Genomic DNA, 17,580 nt, shown 5'->3' on the forward strand with positions numbered 1-17,580 from the left:
GGACCTGGGAGTGCTGGTGGATGACAAGTTGACCATGAGCCAGCAATGTGCCCTTGTGGCCAAGAAAGCCAATGGTATCCTGGAGTGCATTAGGAAGACTGTTGCCAGCAGGTCGAGGGAGGTGATCCTGCCCCTCTACTCAGCCCTGGTGAGGCCTCACCTCTAGTACTGTGTCCAGGTCTGGGCTCCCCAGTACAAGAGAGACATGGAGCTACTGGAGAGAGTCCAGCGTAGGGCTACGAGGATGATCAGAGGGCTGGAGCTTCTGCCCTATGAGGAACGGCTGCGAGAGCTGGGTCTCTTCAGCCTGGGGAAGAGAAGACTGAGGGGGGATCTCATCAATGTGTACAAGTGCCTGAAGGGAGGGTGTCAAGGGGACGGGGACAAACTCTTTTCAGTTGTCCCGTGTGACTGGACAAGAGGCAATGGGCAGAAATTGAAGCACAGGAAGTTCGGCCTGACCATGAGGGGGAATTTCTTCCCTGTGAGAGTGACAGAGCACTGGACCAGGTTGCCCAGAGAGGTTGTGGAGTCTCCTTCTCTGGAGATCTTCAAGGCCTGCCTGGACGCAACCCTGTCTAACATGCTCTAGGTGACCCTGCTGAGCAGGGAGGTTGGACTAGATGATCTCCAGAGGTCCCTTCCAACCTTACTGATTCAATGAGTCTATGGTTTGTTGGACTGCTGTTCCACACATTTGGCCCTTGTACAGTAGGTTTATTATAAATAAAGAAGATAATGATTGGATACATTTTCATGTATTTGTTAAATGAGTAAGTGAAGATCACAGACCTTTTTTGTTCTCTTTCAAGAAAAAAAAACTCTAACAGCCTTGTTACAGTCAGCCTTTCTTCCAGATATCATCAAACACAGGCCCTGCGAGCTAGCACGCAGGACAGAAGAGCCATTAATGCTAACCGCCGCAGACAAGCCAAGTAGGGTTGCTTGGCAGGGAATCGGCATTCTTTCTCCCGCGCAGCCATGTGGGCACTGCTAGGGAAAAGGCTGAGGTCTGTTGTACAGGATCTGACACGGATTACTACATGGCTTCCCAAATGCTTCTCCACACTGTCTGGTCATCAAACCCTAGCCCAGACCCCTCTCCTAATCCCCCTCTTTCAGAAAAAGMAGCACAGGCCACGCTTTTCTGCAGGAGAGTAGAAACAACTTCCAGTGGATTTTAGTCTGCTGTTTCCTGTTAAGAAAAACTGCCTGTTGGTGCACACTTCCAGGAGGCAGAAGGCTCATATTCACACCCACACATGCCAGGACGATGCCAGAAAGAGCTTGAGCATCAYTTTGAAACCCACGGATTAGGATATCCTCTGCTGGAGGATTTGAAACCGCTCGAGAGGCCGTAGGAATAAGACCCAGATCGTCTAGCTGCTCCGTGAAGGCACTCATCCCCCCTGCAAAGCTACTTCYCCTGCTGTTACATCGCAAGGAAGCAGGGATGCTACTCCGCTTGCTGAAAAACCTGTTCTTGTTGGTGTGCAAAAGGCATTTTCAGAAAATGTCTATCAGAAGGGAGACAAGGACGTTTCAGGGTCTTGGTCAGGCTAAAATAGGACACGAGCTTATCTGTTCTGTCAGGACTCAGGCATTTGTGGGCACACACGAAAGGGGAAATTTGGGCATGTGAGGGGCTTAAATGTCTGAACCGCAGACACCTATAAAATGGAAATGTTTCAACGTGAGGATGGCAGTTAAACTGGAGTCCCAGCACCCAGGACCCTAAGTGCTATCGTAAGATTTGTCTTAGATACCCAAATCTTTTTCCCACCCTAGCAACCAAAGTTCTCTGTGGACATTAAGTGACTCAGAAGTCTGTGTTTCATTTCCAAACAAATAAAGATCTCAGAGGGTAATTTCTAACCATCTAGTGAGATGCAGGTCAYGATACAGGCCAGCTGGACCCTCTACCACTGGATGGAGGAAGGTTTAAGTATCTCTAAAAATAAGCTCCAAACCTTTTTCAGGAGAACCTCACTCTCATTTCATGTGCTTTATATGTGAGTAAAGGCTCAAAGAAACCCCAAACAAAACCAAAATAAGRATTAGATTCATTAACTGTTAATACTATTTATTACCATTATTTCTAGAGTAGCATTTGCAGGCGTGAAACTTCAGATACAAATGAAAATACATCCCTCCTTCACATATCGTACAAGTTAATTTATATGCAACACCGCTTGTCAAGAGATGGCAAACAAAGGAACTGGGAGGAAGAGGATTTGCTCGGAATAAGCCGATAGCTACAAATGATTCTGAATCATATCGGAATTAAGTGCCTTAGTGCCACTAATGCCACTGGCAGTGCTGCTCGTCTTGACACCGGCGAGGGGCTTAATCTTGGAGCCTCTTTTGATTTGGCAGAGGCTCCTAATGGTTAATTTTCTGTTCCTTTTACGTTTTTTTTATTTCCCYTTCTTCAGAACTTGTCAGACAGAAAGGCTGATCTGTGAAAGGATCTAATCTAGGCTATGTTCAGGTTATGACAGGCAGGAGATGCAGGAACAGAAGAAAAACAGGAGGGAAAAAATATCATGCAACTGGGCTGATCCACTAATATTTGCTAATCGCAGTAAGTACGATACCGTGCAGAAGCTTTTAATGAGCTTACCCGAGGCATTTTTAAAGGGACACGGTCAGGCTGAATGTTGCGTTTTAAAAAACACATGTCCGTCCTAACTCCAGATTTAAGCAGAAGCAATTCCRAACATCCAGTGAATTTTTCGCCTGCGTGCTGGCGACTGATCCGTACATCCCGCCGCGGGGGCGCCGAGGACGGACGGCGTCTTTCCGCGGTCGGTGCAGCCGCCCGGCCGCCCCCGGGCTCGCTGCGCCGCCCCGGCTGCCTGCTCCTGCCTTGGCGCCCGGCGCAAGCGCCTCCGCGTTTCGGCTGGAGGCCTCGCGGCRCAAACCCGGGGCGTAAACCCCGGCAGCACCTGCGCCGAGATTCACCGAAACCGAAGGAAGGGGCCTGGGGAAACTTCTTCCTCGAGAAGTTTTGCAAATAGCGGCTTGATGCTACRGCGATGGAGCCGGGGAACTGCCGGCTCCTTTCTCTTGCCATTCCTCTCCCCAATTTTCTTCCAAACACGCAGCCCTCAGCCCCGTCGAGCACGGCGGCGCCGGCTGTGCAGTTTTAGGCCGATGAAGTCACGCTCGCAGACCAGYGGCGCCCGGTCCGGCTCCCCGCTGAGCCTCTCGCAGGAAGGCAGGAGCGGGCAAGACGTTTTCTGCCGCCGCCGCACCTGCAGGGGCGCGAGGCGCCCCCGGGTTTCGGCAAGCCGCAAAGGACGGTCCGGAGCCGAGATGGGCGCGAGCGCACGAGGCCTTTGGTGAAGGAGGAAACCCGCGCTCGGGCTGAACGCCCCGGCACGGCACGGCGCRGCACGGCACGGCACGGCGCGGCGCGGGGCGGCACCAAGGAGGGGCTCGAGCCCTCGGCCGCTGGCTCGCGGCGTTCGCTTGCCGGGCGCCCCGCGGGACGCGCGGGCTGCACTCCCGCGCGGTGACCCCTGGAAAGGCCCCGCGCTGCCGGCTCCAAGGGGAGCCGGGGCGCGCCGGCAGCCCGGGCTTCGCCTGCGGATTCCGGGGCCTCTGATCCCAGGAGCCCGGCGCTGCAGGCCACCGGCACGGCCGAGCCGTCCGCCACGGTGCAGCCCGTCCCTGGCACCTGAGGCATCCCAGTGTGTCCATTCCCGCTCACCRGAACGATACTACAGCAAGCTTAGCGGGCGTCTGCTTTTGGTATCKACCTACGCAAAGCAGGAGGATCCTCTGCTTCTTTTACACTAAATGCTCTATGCTTCCTTTATACTAAAGAAACGGAGAAATATTGCCGAATAACACACRCTCTGAATCACTTCAACAGAAGCAAGAGCAAACACTTAAAGTGAGATAGAGGGATTACTGTCTTCGTGTATCATTATCTAGGGGAGGACAAGGCCAGCGCACGAGCAGCTTTGTAAACATCTCAGAGTGCTTAGGGAATTTGCAACACAGGCTGAAATGTTTGAAAATGTATTTTTCCTAAACTGCGCATTTCTCAAATGAGTATGGACAAATTCAGGTCTGGAACAGCTCCAGTGAGCATGATGAACTACCATTAGGGAAGAACAGAAGCAATTGTTTTGTTCCCTGCTTCCTCCCACAGTGGTGCAATATTTCTTAAATTCAGTGGGAAAAAAAATGCAATATAAGAAGGACAAAAGTTTTTTTCTGATTTCCTCAGCCTCCACGCCTCATAGGCACAAATACATGCTCTTCACAGGTCGCAGTCTCAGAGTCTAGCAGACTGATTGACTGAGTGATTGATTGTGTTTTCTGTTTACCTCTTTTTCCAATCTTTTCCGTAAGTCAGAGATAAAGCCAGTACAGTTCCAGCTGTACTTTTGAACCCATGTTTAAATGGGGCTGAAATAAATCTTAATGAGATTGTCCAGCCCTATTACCTTAAGTAGTATACCTCAAATGAACCCTGCTAAAGGCTGTAATTCCCTTCTGAGACTTCAGTGACACGAACAAGAGGCTCATATTTCACTGTTGTGGTTTGGTTTGTCATCAGACACTTGGTAGAATTCCACCTTTACTGTGTAAGAATTAGAAGAATACCTCTTTTTTTAAAGCTGTGACAATAGCAGAAGATATTTTCCTATAATAAGCACAAAGACATTTATCCTAGTCTTCAATCCAAGCATAAAATGACTTTTGCATTTCTGTTTCGTGAGTGTTCCGATGCAAAATCTTTACTCCCACAAATCCTCATGACTGGTGTTTTGAAGCATCCCATTACATATCTGAATAAAACTAAGGTGCTTTCCAAGGACTTGTGGCTGGGAAGAGTGAAGAAGGAGGCAGCAGATGGGCAGGATGGGAAGAATCGAGAGGAAAAGCCAGAGGTATTTTGGGCTAGTTATTTCTGAGATGTACCATATTGCAACAAAGACACTACGCATTTAGGATCTTTTGAGATCTATATGCACAGCTGTTAAAAAAAACCCCACACTTTTAAATAGGTATATTTGCCTAGGGTAGTATCTAAGAAAGGACAGGGTGTTTCTAGGGCACCCATCTGCTGTAGCAGGGCTGCCAGTGGTGCCTGCAGACCTCCCCTGCCAGGGCCATCTAGTGGCTACACAAAATTCTGCYGGCAAATATTATATTAATAGGGTAGGGTAAAAGTCCTACACAGGTAGGTGTGAGTGCCTGTAATTTCTGATACAAGCTACTGTCTCATTTTATTGTGCATCTCTACAGATAAAATGAATACGCCTTTTGGAGATGTTTAATACTGTCACCAATTTTTGTTGCATTTCCATCAAAGATATACGAAGTTCTAGTAGGTACAAAGAAGAAATCAATCTTCCAGTCCCCAGTCCACTTTGTTGTTCAGTAAATGTCATTTTTAGACCACAATGTGCCCATAGCAGTGAATAGGTAGCCACAAAATGAAGGCTGAGAGAAGAAATCTCTCCTCCTTGTCTAAATTTAACACAAGGCATTGAAAATGTGAAGATGGTAGCTAAGTGCCATATGTAGCCAGAGAATTTAGACAAGGAAATAGGGAAGGAAATAACTAGGAAATAACTCAGTTCTGCTAAGCAATTTTTGGACAATTTTGGAAGCACAAATAAGAATAGTTTCTTTTTGATTATTTTTCATGCCTTTTGTAGATGCCTGATACCTTATCGAGACATAGAAACTCAAGTCCATAAGGGTCTCAGTGAGCTTGTCAGATGCTATTAACTTCTGAGAGGAGAAATCTGGGATTCATATGAAATAATGAATAATTTCACAGAGAGGAAAAAGACAAAACTTGGAGAAGTAAACTGCAGCCTGCTTGCCCGAGTGTATTCTCTATATTGCATTCCTCGTGGAGCGGACTTGTAAACACTCTGGCCTGTGATAAGGCAATACGCCGAGTAGTGGAAAGTAAATTTGATCTCCTCGTCCCAGCTCCTCGCTCCAAACAACTCAGCATGCCGGTTGAGTTAGCTCCCAAGAGCGCACATGCCCTGAGCCGCAAGGAAACAGCTGTTCGGGTGGATTCAGAGCTGCACGGAGACRGAGTCACCCTGCAACGTGGTGTTACCATTTGCATCAATTCATTAAATTGCTCAATTGCCTCTAACTCTTCTCTTTCGCTGAAGGGAACTTAATTCCATGAGTCAGATCGTCTGTTGATAAAATGCCTCATCACACAGAAATCTTTAAAGATTTGGCACTATTATCTAGGATAACCCAGTCTCTAAATTTCATTAGATAAAAGAAGCGAGTGACAAACATACAGTGAAGGCACATTTCTGCAGGGTAAGTAAAACCAAGTTAGGAAAAACAAATATTATCTGAGCCTGTAGTAATCCTTGGACAGCACCTAGACATTAACCTCCTAGGCACCATGGTAGAYTCTCACACTTAGAGTTTTGTGGCTCTTCTCTGTGCTCAGAGACCAAAACTGTGCTACAGCCTTGCTGTATATTTTAATTGGTATATTTTAATTAGCCCAAGCAATGAGACTCCAACAGCAGTGAGAGGAGACAGTTTCACTTCTGCTGTCTAAGCAAAAATGTGTCATCAGGTCACTTTTCAGCAGTAGTCGCCTTCCAGTGTAAATGAGAGAAGARTAAATAGTTGTCATCTTATTTCTGCCACTTAACAGGACATTGGAGTGGGCAAGGATTCGTAAAGGACAGCAAAAATATTATTCAGCCACTTTATGTGTGGGGAGGCTCCCCAAACATCTGAAGAAACAAAATAATTACAGGAGAGGCGTTTGCTGAAAAAACACGCACTTGCTCTACAAACAACTGTGAGCAGATTGAACGCTTTCCCTAGAGTTTTCCAATTTTTTCATTAAATGACTCAAAACAAAAACACGCAAAAATCTGGTTGGTGTTTAAAAAGATAGTTTTTGCTAGAGAAATATTATTCTCCAGCCTACACATCTGAGCTTTGTGTGCCTCAGCCTGCCATATCTGTTCCAGATACTTCACATTCTCTCTTGCTTTCCCACATGATGCTTCTCCCTGTGACTTAAATGTTTAAGAACCTGACCAAAACATCTTGGAAAAAACTCCTCATTCTCCAATGGGGAAAGATTCCTCATATGTTGCTGACTGGGTGAAAATAGATGGTGCAAAGACATTTGGATAACCTCATGACTCTAGAAACCTGTCTTTAGAAAAAAGATTTCAAACAAATATTATGAGGCTCATGATAAACTTCAAAGAGTTGGCAGCACTAAGATAAATCAAAGGTTTTAGGTGAAATTTCCCAGAGAAATTGCTTCCATTTCATTAATTTTCTGCCTGCACTCAAACAGTTATGCCTGAATATAACATTTGGAATTTATGATAAATGCAGGAAATAGTAGTTTAGTAGTTTCCTTCTCAAAATCCTTTCCATATGTGGTCCATACGCTTGTAGCACAAACATATTGCAATAGCATGCCTAAGTTAGATGTATGTGAGAGGCCAGCTGAGTATGTTAGCAACAGGAACAACCTGGGAGCCCCTGATCTTTAGGTAGAAGCTTTGGTGAGACAAAGTGCYTGTATCAGAGGTGCCTGTGTGTGAGACTATCCACACAGTAGACTATCTCCAAACAATTACTGAAGTATCATGTTATAATTATGGCTAGYTGAGAAAGTGCATTTACTGCTAGAGATCAAGTTATGAGGTGACAGCATATTTTACATTTTGTGACTAATGTGTTTCCAGTAAAACTGTGTACCATAACATCACAGCTTCACTTGCAGGAGATTCTGAACGGTGGTGAAGGATGCAACTTCAAGAAGATAAAAGACAATTTCAGGCTAAGTCAGTTTGATAACTGTTTTTGGAAACTGGATTGTACTTCTATCTCAGTCCCAGAGCTTCCCCTGAAGGCTGAGCAACTATGGAAATCAAGCTTTTCCCAAATGATCAGTAATGGTGCATCCCTCATCTCCTGGTACTGGACTGGACTTTTATGGAAGTGCTCAACACTCACAGCTGCAAATGAATGAAGTTAAGGGAAACACTGCTTTGAACAAAACCTTGCTTTGAAGTAAGATGCTGTGTTACATGCTCTGAAAGAAGTGCTCCTCAGCATCTTGGATGGGACATCAATCCAATTTTTTTTAGCTTATTCTTGCTGTGCCTCAATTCCRTGTATGTAAACTCTGAATAAAGCCACATATGTGGCTGTGACACACTGCTAAGTCATATCCAGGGATGTTTCACTGAGGGAGATATAAAACATTTACTGAGTTCAAATTAGCTTTAAATATAAATATGTTTCTCTAAACAGTCATACYGGGACAAAGTATGACTAATGCTCTTTGCTTCCCACACATCACTACCATACATGCTGGTAAGGTGTTACCCAGCAAACTTCACCAACAAAACCACCCAGGACTCAGGCTGTCCAACTTAAGAAGAACAACTGAGCTGACCCAGCTGCAGCATGAACCTGTGTGTCAGAGGGATACAGGTATTTCTAATTTAGGATTTAAAAAAATTGTGGATTCAGATTCCGACTCACTGGAGTGAATGGAAAGGCTTTTCTTGGTGCTAAGGGGTCTGTATCAGGCTCCCAGAGCTCTCCCTTCCTGCAGAGAGGGGCAGCAACACAAATTATAGGCTTAACCTAAAGTTAGATCTCTCTTAATCACTGTAACATGATCAAGCAAAACCTGAGACCTTCAGCTTGTRGATTTTCGAGTATTTGGAGAATTCACCTTGGTGCCCAGATGTTGCAAGCTGGTTTTTCTCACGTGCTTTACTCCTTAGTTGTCTCAGCAAAGCCTCTTTGAACAAGGGGTCTAGCTACAAGTATTTTCACTTGACCGTAGCTTCAGGCTGAAGACCTGTTGCCTGGGTAGCTGGCTGCTGCTGTAGGTGTTTGACACATGTTTTTAAAATGCTTTTATCAGAATTTCTGGGGAGAAGCAGGAATGCCTCTGCCCACTGAAGGGGTCTAGGATAGTTGTTAGTCATGTGTTTATGCCTGGATGAATGGCCCAGTGCCTTTTTCTCACTGATGGCTGCAGCAGCAAAGGTGTAACTATTTTCACAACAGTGTTACAGCAGTTATTTAGGGGAAAATGTTCTAGATRCATTGCATGATTAGAGGGTTACCGGCAAAAAATAACCTATCCTGCAGTTCCACAAAAAGCATAGCACAAAGGGTAAGTGTGCACTTGTGCTTTGTAGGTAGCAAGTAAATGTATTTATCAGTGAAATAGAWAACCACATGAAATGCCAAGTTTGATATATAGTGCCTATGGATTTATGAGGGGATTTTGGACCTAAATCTTTCATGCAACTTCTCTCCAAACTCATTACTTCATGTCCTTGCACCAGCTAGTATGGGTGAAAGCCCTTTCTCTCCTGTGGAGCACCAAAAACACACTTGATGGAAACACAAGCCAGGCACAGTGCTAAGGGTGGGGATGGGAAGCTGGGGTGTCCCTGCCCTGGCAGTGGGGAGGAGGGACAGGGAAGCTCTCTGAGACAAGTGAATCGTTGGTAACCTCACTAAAAATCCTCCTTCTCTAAAGGAAAAATATTCAGCATTCTGCTATCTACTAAGAGGAGAGCATTATATTTTCTCCAGCCTTCTCACAGTACTGTGCAACTTCTCAAGGGCCACAGTCAATTTATCAAGCCCAGTTTCGAGTCATCTGAGAGAGGGCTTACAGAGACACAGGATTTTCCTCCGAAAGTAATTTCTGTGATTGACAGATTGCCTGCAGAACCAAACAACAGCTCAGACCAGCTCCTTCCCTGTGGGCCCTGGTGACTCAGTGTTTACTTCGGCTAGTATGTGAAACCATGTCTCCTCTGGGAAAGTAATCCTGCACATGGCACCARCCAGCATCACTGGCACCAGGTCCAGTGCCTGGCATTTTTGAGGAGCCTGCTCCTCTGCTCCTGAGTAGCCTTCTTTAATTTTCCACGTGGAAGGCAGCACTTGAAGACCTTGCTGTTCTGGTTTTAGGAGAGTCAGGATCTAGGGGAATCCTGAATGCTACTAATTTTAGTCTGAAAAACATTTGTGCAGGRGCAGAAAAACGATCATAGACAGTGAGGAAAGAAATGAGAGGCACCAAGAGGCAACTAAATAGGTAGATGAGAGGACTGGTCACCCGCCAGGTCAGTGGGAGGGTAGARAGGGTGTTTAGTGTAGAGACTGAACAGCATAACAAGTGAAATGGCCCCCACCCTCTAAATTACTGCCTGTGAGACACTGATGTAGCAAGAGAGGCTCCAGACAGCAAGAAGCAAATGTTAAATGCAATTATGGCTTCTAAATGCCAATGGCTTAACTTAGACTATGTTGGAAATGCTGCAGATGTTGTGAGGCACGATGGAGAGGTAGAGAAAAAAACGCATCGGTTGTCTTCCACATGCCTTAGGCTACTGTAAACATCATGGAATAAGACTGCTAAGGAATTTGCTGCATAGCCTGTGTATGTTTTTTTCTTCACAGATCTTGGTACAAATTACAGATTCCAAATATTTCTGCAGATAAGCAAAATCCTCCTGTTAGTGTGCAGGGAGGACAAGGAGCACTTAGGAACCATCCTTAATATTTCCCTAATGAGGGAAACTGCCATCTCAGCTGCAAACTTACATGTTAACTGCAGCTATTATTAACGACTGCCTGAAAGAGCTCTCTTCCTTCAGTACCGGCCCTCAAGAAAAGAAGAAGAAAGAAAAATGGAAAGAAGAAAAGAAAACCTCTCCTACACCCCCAGAGAGGATTTTAGAAGATTTCTGCAAGCTTAAACGTCTGAAACTCAGCGTTAAGGCCCATGCCTGTTCAGCGATAACAGCCTCCTCTTGGAGACCCGATAATCCATAGCGCACATACTTTGCTTTAGAAATGCGGTGAGCAGGCGCAGCCTCTGCCTGCCTGACAGCCTCATCCACAAAAAAACACCACATCTGCTATGTTTTAAAYCCACATGCAGAGGATGTCGTCTAACCCTGTACTTTGGCTTACTGTACTCACAGAGCACAGTCAGACATGGGCAACTCTCACCCCACTACTGGCCAGCTCCAGAGACGGGGCACTTCCGAGCCCTGCTGCAGACACACCATCCCCCGTACAGCACTGAAATGAAGCATATGGAGAAGACACAAACACCGTGGTTGCACCAAGCAACTGGGTATCTCCAGGAAGGTTGCAAACCTCAAACCTACAGTTTAAAGAATTAACTTTGTGATTAACAGAAGGGGCTTGYACATAACTGCAACTATGTACAGCTACACTGCAACCGGGACTGAGACAAACCCCTATTGAGAAAAAGCCAGGATATAAYAGAGAACAGGTTACTTTTCTCCTTGACTTTGATAACGAAGAACCACATTTGCTGTCTGCAGCACATTACACAAGTGCAAACTGAGAGTTGCTTCTAGCCCTCCAGCTCTCTCTCTTTCATAGGACTGCTGCAATTACTACATTGGTTTGGGAGTCCTCAGATTTCTTCTAAACTGAGAAGCACTTTTTTTTCTAACAAAAGATCTGAGAAGGTGGAGAAGAAAAGACTAYGGCTGGGCCACTGCAGCCTCATTGCTTTGAGACAGAGCGTTTGAACATTACAGTAACACCTCGGTAGGGAGTCATTTTAACCAAGGCTCCTACTCCAACAACTCGTGGAGCAGGTGAATTGTGCACACAGTCATTTTAACTCTTTAGAAACCTTCAGCTGCCTCTGGTATTTCAGACCATGGGCTGTCTTGAAATGCTTCATGTGCAGAGAGAGCTTTTCAGGTTTATTTCTGATGTGCTCCCACTCGTGTGTCTCAGCAGGGCTTGCTTGTTACCATAAACCCACTTCTCTTGTCATTTTTATGAAACATGGATTCCTGGGGCTCCGGAGTCACTTGCTTCTCAGTGCCCATTTGCTTGATCCTCACATTGCAAAGGTTGCTTAAAGTCACAAAATAATTGCTGTTTCATTATTGTTAGTGTTTCTCCCTGTCAGGGCCACTGTTCAGACAGACTGAAAGGATGATGCTTGAGCAAAAGGGTTTATGGGGTAGGCCACAGAGTAGGTCAAAAGGAGAATTCCCAGCTCTCAAGAAAATTCTAGATTTCAAAGTTTCATTTGCATCAAATTGGGTCGAAGAATGTAGTATTTTCCTAACCATTACATTTGTTTTTATTTTACTGAAGCCTTTCAAGAGGAATTTTTTTGTCTTGCTTTCCACTTAATTTCAATTTTCAAAATGCAGTATTTTGAAATGCATTAATGTATTGAAAGTGTTGACAAAATGATAAATTTTGATTCAGTGATCTCTGTGTTTTATGATGGTATAACACTCTACTGGAAAAAATGTGACTAGCCCTAATAATTAATGCTCATCTCATCTGCCATCCCAAATGCAAAAGGAAATGAGTTTGCCAAGAGATGTATACATCATGCCCACAGATTTTGCTAGGTGTTCATCAGTTACAAACCCTGTTAAATAAAAAAGAGCACTTCAGGTTCTCAGCACTTTGCAGACATTAGCTATTACTGCTTAATGCTATTCAGAAAATTCTCCAGTGGTCAAAATGGACATTTCCCACCTACTAAAGCTGGCTGCTCCAACAAAAGCATTTAGTTCTTACGTAGAGCTTTCCGTATGTAACTCTCAAAGCCTTTCATAAAGTTGGACGTGTGGGCTGTGATGCCTTTTTGCTGGCGAATTTTAGAAAGCAGAAATTATCCATATGAGCAATGGAGAACTGTGTAAACTCTGATAGGTCAGAAAGGATGGAGGCAGTGAGCYGGGAACTGGTGGCAATTTCCTGCCCCTTTGCTCCCCATGGCAGGGGCTTTCCGTGGGCTTCCACCAAGGTAAGAGTGCAAAAGGGCTCTTGGGAAGAGTGGGGAGAGCAGGAAGGAGCTAGTGTGCTGAACGCAGGGCCTGGATTTCAACCAAACCAGATGAAAACACTTCATGGATACTACTGCTATGGAAAGTCTCGTGCAGAGACTATGTCTTCTGCAGTGGGCATGAACTAATCAGTGGTTGAAGCAAGAGCAGCATCTGCTAAATGGAGTTAATGCTGATGCTGGGAAGTGCTTCYTCCTTGAGGATTTACACTGGCCATTGGTCATTTTTACCTTTCCTCTTTGTTTGTCTCAGCTGCAGAGTATCTTCAAATAGCTGGGCCATGACATGTAGCAAGGTAGACAAGAACAGGGCTGGGCTTGCAGACCTYCAGATGAAAACACTCAAGAGGCTTCAGCAAATCAGCAGTGGCATCTAACCCCTATGGCCTGGCCATGGCTGCACAGCCTCAACAACTGCGGTGTAGCTGTAGTCATTTATAATCACTCTTAATTTGGTCTTCAGACCATTCTTCCCCAAAGCTGGAAGTTTTATGTTTTTGTTTGTTTCTGCAGTCGAGTGGCTGCATGATTGCTCTTTGGGCTTTGCTTGCAAGGTCCTGAGGGGTGTGAGCCCTGGCACGCTGGCCTCCCCCAGCCCTGCACCAGGGATGCTGCTGAGGAGCCTCACGTGGGCAAGGCAACCCCCCCAAAGCGCTTGGTGGCTTTGGTAGGGTTGAGACCTACACTGCGTCCTCCAGACCTATGTCCTACGAGATCCCAGCACCTTGCTAACGTAGACCTGCAGCAGGCAGCTGGGTTGGTAGGGTGAGAAAAGCATACCAGGCTCCTGTTTATCCCAGAAACTCTGAGTACTAAATGTAGTCTGTATGCTAATTCCCCCACACAATTTCAGTGTCTTGGCATTCGCTCTGGGTCTGATCCTGGAAAGATGTATTTCGTGGGACCACCCATGCGAGAATATTAGTGTCTGAGTCCTTCCCCTTTTTCTAGGGTCTAGACAGCAGAGCAAAACTCGTATCCCAGCCCAAGGAGCCAGAGAGCTTTCTGCAGTAAGCTAGATATTTTTCACCCAGTCAAATGAAAGATTAATTTACAGCTTATTTCTGTTCTGATACGACTAAAATTGGGGCAATTTTATTTGACAGATCTACTCCSCATGTGTACACTGAATCAATTCTATTGGGTTTTTTTTGTGACAAAAGTATATTTGTGCCTTTTTCTTACTCCTGGTGGCCACATAGTGACAGCACAGCGTAGGAGAAGGAACTCAAGTCTCCTCATTTCTCACTCRCTAGCAGCAGCTCTGGCTAATCAAGTACTTACTGCTGAGCTACGTGCACTCCTCATGACACTGCAGAATATGCAATAAATCCCAAGAAACCGAAATTCTTTTAAGTTACTGGGGTATCCTAATTCTGAAACCATCTATTTTAGCAAATTGGCTACAATCTCTCCTAAAGACATGTTTGAAATGTGTAATTTTAGCTTCAAAAGGAAATATTTAGCCAAAGATTCAAGAATATACTTCAGATGAAAGGTCTTTTTTTTCTTTGCCTATTGAAAGGATGCCAATAAAAGTCTGTGTGGATATTTAATGAAATCAATTAGATTTGTGTGCCACCTGCTGCAGAACAAGCTGAATCATTCTGTTTCTTCCCTTTTCAGCATTGTTTTATAAAAAGTGGAGAAAGTATGTACAAGGGGGATTCCCAAATCTGACTAGCTACTGCCTCTTCAGCAGTGTAACCTTTACCTCTCACAGCTGACTACCTTGGATTGGTGTTGCCTACAAAAATTTAGCCCTCATCCTTCAAAATCACTCTATGGCTGACACACTCTTTGCAGAGAAATAAAGCAAACAGGCACTTTAAGAACCTTTGCTTGACTTCACAGGTTTTTCTGAAGTCAAGAGGACTGYGTTAAGGACCAGAACCATCATGACTCACATGTTCCTAATCAAAATGCTGGGTGCGTGAAAACCTGTTCAGTTGTACAGAGGCTGAACTACACCTCCCTACAAAAGAAAAATAATACGCACAAGAGGAAGCACTTAAATAATTGATGTGCCTTTCTTTTATCTGCATGGAGGAATGACAAGAAATCCATGTCCCTAGCACTAATGGATAGCATCAGTATGTCAATACCTACTAATGAGAAAGAAATTGGAGTGTTTGCCCTGAAGTGACTGATCATTCTTTCTTCTTTACATACTTGTGGTGCAACGAGAAATAAATAGCGTAAAATCTAGAATTCTGCTCACTAACTGATCATTTCGATATCAACACTTTCAAATGCCTATTTTGGTAGGAATTCAGTCCAGAACRACGCTACACTTACCTAGACTTATCTGCCATTTATGTCTTCTGCACTACATTCAAAAGGCAAAACAAAACTTTGCTTGCATCACATGTTTAATTTTCCACTCCAAATCAGCGAAACAGGGCAGCCCCACTGGAATTTAACATAAAACAGAGATTTAAAAAGCCAGTGCTTTCATCCTGAAAAACTGCGTAACTGTTTCAAATGTAGAAGTGGAATATTCTTACTGAATAAAGCTTCTTGTTGAAAAATTATTGGTATATTGACCCATTCATATCCAGCTATTTAATTCAAATATTTKATTCATCAGTCTGAATTGCTTCTCTGAGAGAACAAGTTTGCAGCTGTTCCTACTACATTCTTGTGTAGGCCGAAAGCAGTGTACAAATCCTGATATTAATTTACTGTAACTACAAACTTCAATTCTCAAGGTTGTTCATGAGACATACCCTTCGCAAAAAGGTTGCCGAAGTAAAACACACACATAACACTAACATTGGGGTCTGGCTAAACTTACTTATAGTTGTGTATGTGTATGTACACAGACACATGCACACTTCTGTATAGTTTATGTTGTAAATAGGGCTCTTGATAGTGGCTATAATCCACATTACAGTGTTAGTGATATATGTCTCTATAACAACTCTTTGCAGTAATACTGTCTGGCCACATGCAGAAATAAGGATTGAAGAAGTACAAGGCCAACGCTAGCCTCAGTCTGACTGTTCAATAAAATGGTATTTCTGCATTAGTGGACATTGATCATTATTTTAGAAAGTTTTGTGCTGATTTTTTGCAACTCTTTTTATGGAGTCTTTACTGCTAAAGTTGTATATTCTGAAGCAGCTTGTAAAAGAGAAATAACAACAAAGGGATTTGATTTCAAAATACCCTGACATGAAAAGTAAGCTGTCAGCAACTAGTTCACTAGAACTGCTTAGTAACAAGTGCCKTGACTTGTACCTCCAGTGTTGTTTTTGTTGTACTCAAGTATACGTATGCACGCAGCTATGCATACATGAAMCAGGGAATTATGCAAGGTCTCTGCAGAGTGTGAAGATTTGGCTCCGAGTGGTTATTTCTGCCTAGTATCAGCCGTGCTGCAAGGTATAAAAGAGAGAGCGGGTGCTAGAAACGCCACCGGCACAGGGCCAAGGAGAGGCCAGGGGAGTGGGAAGAAGATGAGAGGCACAGGGAGAAACGAACCTGCGAGGAAGATGAGGGGGGCGGGGAGAAACGAAGCTTTCCTCGGCGCATGCTGGAACATTTCCGAGCTACTTCCACATCTAAACAGTTGCAGCTCGGCTYGTCTTTACCCTTCATTCCTTCTCATAACAAACTTCTTCCTTCCCTCAAATTACACATCTACGAACAATTTTCCAAAGGAAACCTCCCGGGCCCTTTCAGCAGCAAAGGTAATTGAGATATAAGCAACTTTTGCACACAATCTGCTACGTATGCTCAATATCAGTTTCATCATTAATACCAGATGCCAGCTAAATACTGTCACTGTCATCCTGAAATATCCCACCCTCAGCTCAGAGTGCTTAACAAGCAAACACAGGTTGGGCCCTTAAAATCAAAGCCAGCTTTGCTGAAGAAGGGAAGTTATGCTGTAAAAGATCAGCCCTTTGATAAGGTAAGCAAGAAATATTCATCTTCATCTCTCCTGTCTTTAAGCAACGATAGCAACCGTCTGACAGCACAGAGCATTCTGCATGGTGCAGTTCACGCTGCATTGCATATATAATTCATATCTTTTCACTTTGCTTTTACTCAAAGGTAAAAACCAAGCATATTTTGTGCTTGGTTTGTTTTTGGAAAATGGAAGCGGGGGGGGGGGAAACGACTGCAGCAGCCTTCTTTTCTAGTCGCACTTTTTAGACAAGATCCTCATCTCTGCACACGGCCTTCAGAGGCCAGTGAAACACAAGTATTGCATTATATGTGTGTGTGCGCATCTATACGTGTGCGTATATATACATATGTGAAAAGATATATGCTTGCCATGGCAAAAGGGGGGAAAAAAGTTTTCARTGGTCTGTGTCTTTATTAGTTGAACGCCTTGGCAGAGAATTACTCCAGCATTTCCACAAGAATTTCCTTTCATGCAAATGGTCTAGTGAATGTTTATAGTATGGGTAGGGAAAAAACAAAATAATCCCAGCTGAGAAACATGCCTCTTTCTGGCTCGCTCTCTTGCACAGCGAAGTTTGACATATACAGCCATAAGCGCTAGAAAAGCGCCTTTCAAACACAGGCGAAGCACGTCAGGCGCTTCTGTGAAGCTAAGGTACGTTCGTATTCTCTTCTGGCAAATAACGCGTCCGGCCCGCGTTTATCTGCCCTTGCCGCGTCCCTTGCGGCGCGGCCGGTTYATCTCCGCGCTGGCACGGCGCGGGCCGGCCCAGGAACTGCGG

At 44.7% G+C, this 17,580-nt stretch overlaps 1 protein-coding gene across 5 annotated transcripts in view; it reads right to left on the reverse strand.

The window, feature by feature from the left end:
• The window catches only part of EML1 (EMAP like 1), a 125,933-nt gene that overhangs the window by 107,959 nt on the left and 394 nt on the right, over positions 1-17,580 (reverse strand). The window contains exon 1 of one of the 5 annotated variants that reach the window (XM_085317459.1): positions 11,038-11,056. The exons of the other annotated variants lie outside the window; for them this stretch is intronic. The gene's annotated coding sequence lies outside the window, so the exon portion shown is untranslated. Of the gene's footprint in view, positions 1-11,037; positions 11,057-17,580 lie in introns of those variants that run through there. 5 annotated transcript variants of the gene reach the window in all.

This window comes from Rhea americana, unplaced genomic scaffold (assembly GCF_003343005.1).
Source record: "Rhea americana isolate MKP2758 unplaced genomic scaffold, rheAme1 scaffold_5, whole genome shotgun sequence".
NCBI lineage: Eukaryota > Metazoa > Chordata > Aves > Rheiformes > Rheidae > Rhea > Rhea americana.